Genomic DNA, 6,643 nt, shown 5'->3' with positions numbered 1-6,643 from the left:
ACTTAACCCTCACCCTCACGCTCACACTCACCCTCACCCTCAGCGTCACCCTAACACTCAACCTAATACTAATCCTAACCCTGACCTTCACCCTCACTCTAAACCTAACCCTAACCTGCAACATAAGCCTAACCCTAACAGTAATGCTAACCCTAACCTTCAACCTCACCCTAACCCTAACCCTAACACTCAACCTAAACCTAACCCTAACCCTAATGGTAACCCTAACCCTCTCCCTCATCCTAACCCTGACCCTAAACCTTTCCCAAACCCTCACCCTCATCCTATCCGTAACCCTAACACTCACCCTAACCCTAACTATTACCCTAACCCTAATCCTACCCCTCAGCTTAACCCTCATCCTCACCCTAACCCTCACCATCTCCCTAACATTAATGATAAGCCTAAACATCAACCTCATCCTAACCGTTGCCCTAAACCTTACCCTCACCATAACCCTATCCCTCAACCTCAACCTAACCTTCACCTTAACCCTTACACTCACCCTAACCCTCACCCAACCGTAACCCTAACCCTAAACCTCACCCTAACCCCCACCCTAACATTCACCCTAACCCTAAGGCTAACCCTACACATCAGTCTCACCCTAACCCTCACCCTAACTCTTATTCTCACACTAACTCTAACCGTAACCCTCACACTAAGCCTAAACCTCATCCTAAACCTAACCCTACCTCTCACCCTAATACTCACCCTAACCCTAACCTTAACCCTAACCCGAACCATAACATTAACCCTAATCCTCCCCCGAACCCTAAAACACATGGTTACCCTAAGCCTCACCCTCACATACACCCTATCCCTTTCCATTCCCTGAAGCCTAACTCTCACCCTAAACCTCACCCTCAACCTAAACATCACCCTAACCCTCACCCTCACCCAAACCCAAACCCTCAATCTCACCCACAACCTAACCCTCACCCTCACCCGAACCCTCTCACTCTCCCTAATTTTCATTTTCACCTTAAAAATCACCCTAACCCTAACACTCACCCTAACCCTAACCATAACCCTCACCCTCACCCTAACCCTAACCCTAACCCTAACCCTTACCCTAACACACAACGTGACACTTAGGCTAAACTTAACCTTCACTCTCACCCTAACATTTACCATCACCCTAACCCTTACCCAAACCCTAACCCTCACACTAAACAAAAGCCTCACCCTAACTCTAACCCTAAATCTACCCCTCACCCTAACCCTAGCCATGAGGGCTAGCGTGAGCCTCACTCATACCCTCAACCTCAGCCTAACCCTAACCCTAACCCTAATCCTAAACCTAACCCTCACACTCGCACTCACTCTAAACCTAACCCTAACCCTCATCCTCACACTAAGGCTAACCCTAACCAACCCTCACCCTCACACTCACCCTAACCCTTAACCTCACCCTAACACTAACCTTAACCCTAACCCTAACCCTCACACTAACCCTAAAACTACCCCTCAGCCTAACCCTAACGCTCACCCTAAACCCAACACTGATGCTAACACAAATGTTCACTCTCAACCTAAGCCTCAGCCTAACCCTTACCCTCACCATAACCCTATCCCTCACCCTCTCCCTAACCCTCACCCTACCCCTTCCCCTCACCCTATCCCTCACCCTAACCTGAACCCTAACCCTAACCCTAAACTTCCACCTAACCCTCACCTTAACCCTAACCCTAACCCTCACCCTAACACTAAACCTAAGCCTAACCCTCACCCTCAACCTAACTGTCATCCGAACCCTCAACCTCACCCTAACCCTAACCTTAACCCTCACCCTAAACCTAACCCTCACCTTAAACTTCACCCTCACCCTAAACCTCACACTAAACCTAACCCTAAACCTTTCCTAACCAAAAATATCACCCTCACCCTAGCCCTCACCATAAACCTAACCCTAAACTTAATCCTCACCCTCACCCTTAGCATCACCCTCAGCCTCACCCTAAACCTCACCCTTATTCTCACCCTAACCCTAACCCTCACCATAACCCTATACCTAACCCTCAACCTAACCCACACCCTAACTCTTACGCTCACCGTAACACTCACCCAACCCTAACCCAAACCCTAACCCTCACCCTAAACCCCACCTAACGCTTCACCATAACCCTAACGCTAACCCTAACCCTCAGTCTCAACCTAACCCTCACCCTAAACCTTATCCTCACAATAACCCTAACCCTTACCGTAACGGTCACACAAAGCCTAACCCTCATCCTAACCCTAACCCTACCTCTCACCCAAACCCTCACCCTAACCCTATTCCTAACTGTAACGCTCAACCTAACCCTAACCCTCACCCTCACCCTAATCCTCACCCTGAACCTAACCCTAACCCTTACCAAACCGAAAGCCTCACCCTTAACCTCACCCTCGCCCGCAACCTCAGCTTATCGCTTACACTAACCCTAATCCAAACCCTAACTCTTACCCTCAACCTAAACCTAACCCTAACCCTAATCCTCACCATCACCCTCTCACTCACCCTCACCCGCACCCTAATCCTCACGCTCTACCTCACCCTAACCGTAACCCTCAAAGTCACCCTTAACATCACCCTAAACCTAACTCTCACTCTAACCCTAACCCTTACCATAATCCTAACCCTAACCCTAACCCTCAACCTAACCATAAACCTAAGCCTAACCCTCACCCTAACTCTAACAATAACCTTAACCCTAAACGTCAACCTAACCCTCATCCTAACCCTAACCCTAACACTAACCCTAACCCTGACCCACAATCTAACCGTCCCCTTAACCCTCACCCTCACCCTAAACATCACCCTCACCATAACCCTAACACTAACCCTAACCCTGACCCTCAATCTAACCCTCCCCTTAACCCTAATCTTAACACTAACCCTAAACCTCACACTAAACCTAACCCTCACCCTATCCGTAAACCTACCCCTCAGCCTAAGACTCACCCGAACTCTAACCCTAACCCTAAACCTAATTCTCACCCTATCCCTAACCCTAACCCTAACACTCACACCCCCCCTAGCCCTCACCCTAAACATACCTTAACCCTATCCCAAAACCTAAACCTCACACTAAACCTAACCCTCACCCTAACCCTTCTCCTCACCATAAACCTAACCCTGAACCTAACCTTAACCCTAAAACTCACACTAAACCTAACCCTCACCCTAACCCTAAACCTACCCCACAGCCTAACCCTCATCCTAACCCTAACCCTAACCCTAACCCTATCCCTCACCCTAACACTAACGCTAACATTAACCTAACCCTCCCCCTAATCCGAACCCAAACCTCACCCTCACACTCACCCTCAGCCTAACCCTAAACCTAACCCTAATCCTAAACCTAACCCTCACCCACACCCTCAACCTAACTCTAAACCGAACACTAACCATAACCCTCCGCCTCACTCTCACCGGAACCCACACTCTCACCCTAACGCTCACCCTCACCCTAACCCTCGTCCTCACCCTCACCCTCAACCTCACCCTCAACCTCACCATCACCCTAAACCTAACCCTAACCATAACCCTCATGCTAACCCTAACTCTAAACCTAACCCTCACACTCACCTTAACCCTAACACTCACCTTAACCCTAACCCTTACCCACACCCTAACCCTCACCCTCACCCTAAACCTCAACCTCAAACTCACCCTAACCCTCTCCATTACCCTAACCCTAACCCTAATCAAAACCCTCACGCTAACCCTAACTCTAACCCTAAACCTCACACTCACCTTAACCCTAACCCTCACCCTCACCCTTACCGAAACCCTAACCCTTACCCTAACCCTCACCGTCAACCTCACCCTCACCCTGACCCTCACCCTAAGCCTAACCCTAACCCTGATCCTAAACCGAATCCCAAGCCTCACCCTAAACCTAATCCTAACCGGAACCCTCACCCTCACCCTCACCCTAACCCTCATCCTAAATCTAACGCTCACCCTCACCCTAAACCTAACCCTAACAATCACCCTCATCCTCACCCTTACCCTTACCCTAACCATAACCCTCACCCTCACCCTAACCCTAACCCTAACCCTCACCCTAAACCTAACCCTGACCCTCACCCTAAACCTAACCGTAACCCTCACCCTAAACCTAACCCTCACCCTCACCCTAACCCTAACCCTATGCCTCACCCTAACCCTCACGCTCACCCTAACTCTAACCCTAACCTCAAGCTAACCCTAACCCGAATCCTCCCCATCACCCTAACCTTAACCCTAACCCTCACATTTAACCCTAAACCTAACCCTCAGCATAACGCTAATCCTAACCCTAAACCTAAATCTCATCCTAACCCTAACATTAACCCTCACCTTCACCCTCACCATTACCATAACACTAACCCTAAAAATAAACCTGACCCTAACGCTCACCCTAACCATAACACTCCCCCTAACCCAAACCCTCACCCTAACACTTACCCTCACACTAACCCTAACCCTAACACTAACACTAACCCTCACACTAAACCTAACCCTTACCCTAACCCTAAACCTCAACATCACCCTCACCCTCAGCCTAACTCTAGTACTTACCCTCAACCTATACCTTCCCCTCAACCTAACGCTAACCCTAATCCTTACCTTCACTCTCACCCTCACCTCACCATAACCCTATCCCTCACCGTCCACCTAAACCTAACCCTAACACTTGCCCTCACCTTAACACTCACCCTAACCCTAACCCTGAACCTAACCCTCACCCAAATGCTCACCCTAACACTAACACTAAACCTATCCCTCACCCTCAGTCTAACCCTCACCCTAAAGCTTACCCTCACCCTAAACCTAATCCTCACACTAACCCTAAACCTAACCCTAACCCTAAACCTCACCTTAACCTTCACCTTAATCCTGACCCTGATCTTAACCCTCAGCCTAACTCTAACATTAAACCTACATCTCACCCTCATCTAACCCTCACCATCACCCTAACCCTTACCCTAAACCTGTCACCCACACCCTAAACCTCACCCTCAGGCTCACCCTCGCCGCAAAGCTAACACTAACTGTAAACTTCACCCTCACCATCATACTAAAACTAATCTTAAACCTAACCCTCACACTCACCCTAAACCTAGCCCTAACCCTCACCGTCACCCTCACCCTTACCCTAACCCCAAACCTAACCATCAGCCTAACACTAACCCTAAACCTAACCCACACCCTAAACCTAACCCTAACCCTAAACCTCACCCTCACCCTAACCTTCAACCTCACCCTAAACCTCACCCTCATCCTAACCCTCACCTTAACCATAAACATAAGCCTCTCCCTCACCCTAACCCTCACCCTAACCCTAACCCTCACCCTCCAACTCACGCTAACCCTAACCCACACTCTTACCCTAAACCACACCCTAACCCTTAACCTTACCATAACCCTAATACTAACCCTAACCCTCATACTAAACCTAAACCTCACCTTCACCCTAACCCCAACCCTACCCCTCACATTAACCCTAACCTCACCCTAACTCTAACCCTAACCCTCACCCTCACCCAAACCCGAACCCTCACCTCAACCTAACCCTCACTCTCACCCTAACCCTAAACCTAACCCTAATCCTCTCCCTAACCCTCACCCACACCCTCACCCTCACCTTAAGCCTAACCCTAACCCTAATCCTAAACCTAACCCTCACCCTCACCCTAAAACTAACCCTAACCCTAATCCTAAACCAAACGCTCACCTTCACCATAAACCTAACACTAACCATCACTCTCACACGCACCCTTACCCTAACCCCAACCCTATGCCTAACCCTAACCCTCACCCTAACCGAATCCTCACCCTCAACCTCACCCTCACCCTAACCCTAAAAATAACCCTATCCCTCACTCTAACCCTTATCCTCATACTTACCCTAACCCTAACCCAAAACCTCACACTAACCCTAAACCTCACACTAACCCTGACCCAACCCCTCACCCTAAACCTCACCCTAATCCTAACCCTAACCATAACCCACACCTTAAACCTAAACCTAACCCTCACCCTCATTTTAACCCTCATCTTAATCCTAACCCTGACCCTAACCCTCACTGTAACGCTAACACTAAACTTAAACCTAACCCTCATCCTAACCCTCACTGTCACCCTAAACATCACCCTAACCCTCACCCTCACACTCACGCTAACCCTAACACTCAATCTCACCCTAACCCTCACTCTAAACCTTAACCTTACCCTAACCCTAACCCACACCCTCACACTAAACCTAACCCCCAACCTCATCCCAACCCTAACCAATAACCGTCACCCTAATACTTACCCTCACCCTAACCCAAACCCTAACCCTCACCCTCATCTAGCCCTCAACCTTACACTAATCTGAACCCTAAACCTAACCCTCACCCTCACCCTGACCCTCACTTAAACCCTAACTCTAACCCTAACCCTCACCCTCACCTTCACCCTAACCCTATCTCTAATTCAAACCCTAACCCTCACCCATACCCTAAACCTCACCCGAATCCTTAGCCTCACCCTCACCCTAATTGGAACCCACACCTTAATCTTAACCCTCACTCTACCCCTGACCCTAAACCTGAACCTAACACTCACCCTAAACCTAACCCTAACCCTCACCCTCAACCTAACCCTAAACCTAATGCTAACCCTAAA

Source organism: Dipodomys merriami, unplaced genomic scaffold (assembly GCF_024711535.1).
Source record: "Dipodomys merriami isolate MVZ:Mamm:240054 unplaced genomic scaffold, mDipMer1.0.p SCAF_96, whole genome shotgun sequence".
Lineage (NCBI taxonomy): Eukaryota > Metazoa > Chordata > Mammalia > Rodentia > Heteromyidae > Dipodomys > Dipodomys merriami.
This window is presented reverse-complemented; position numbering follows the sequence as displayed.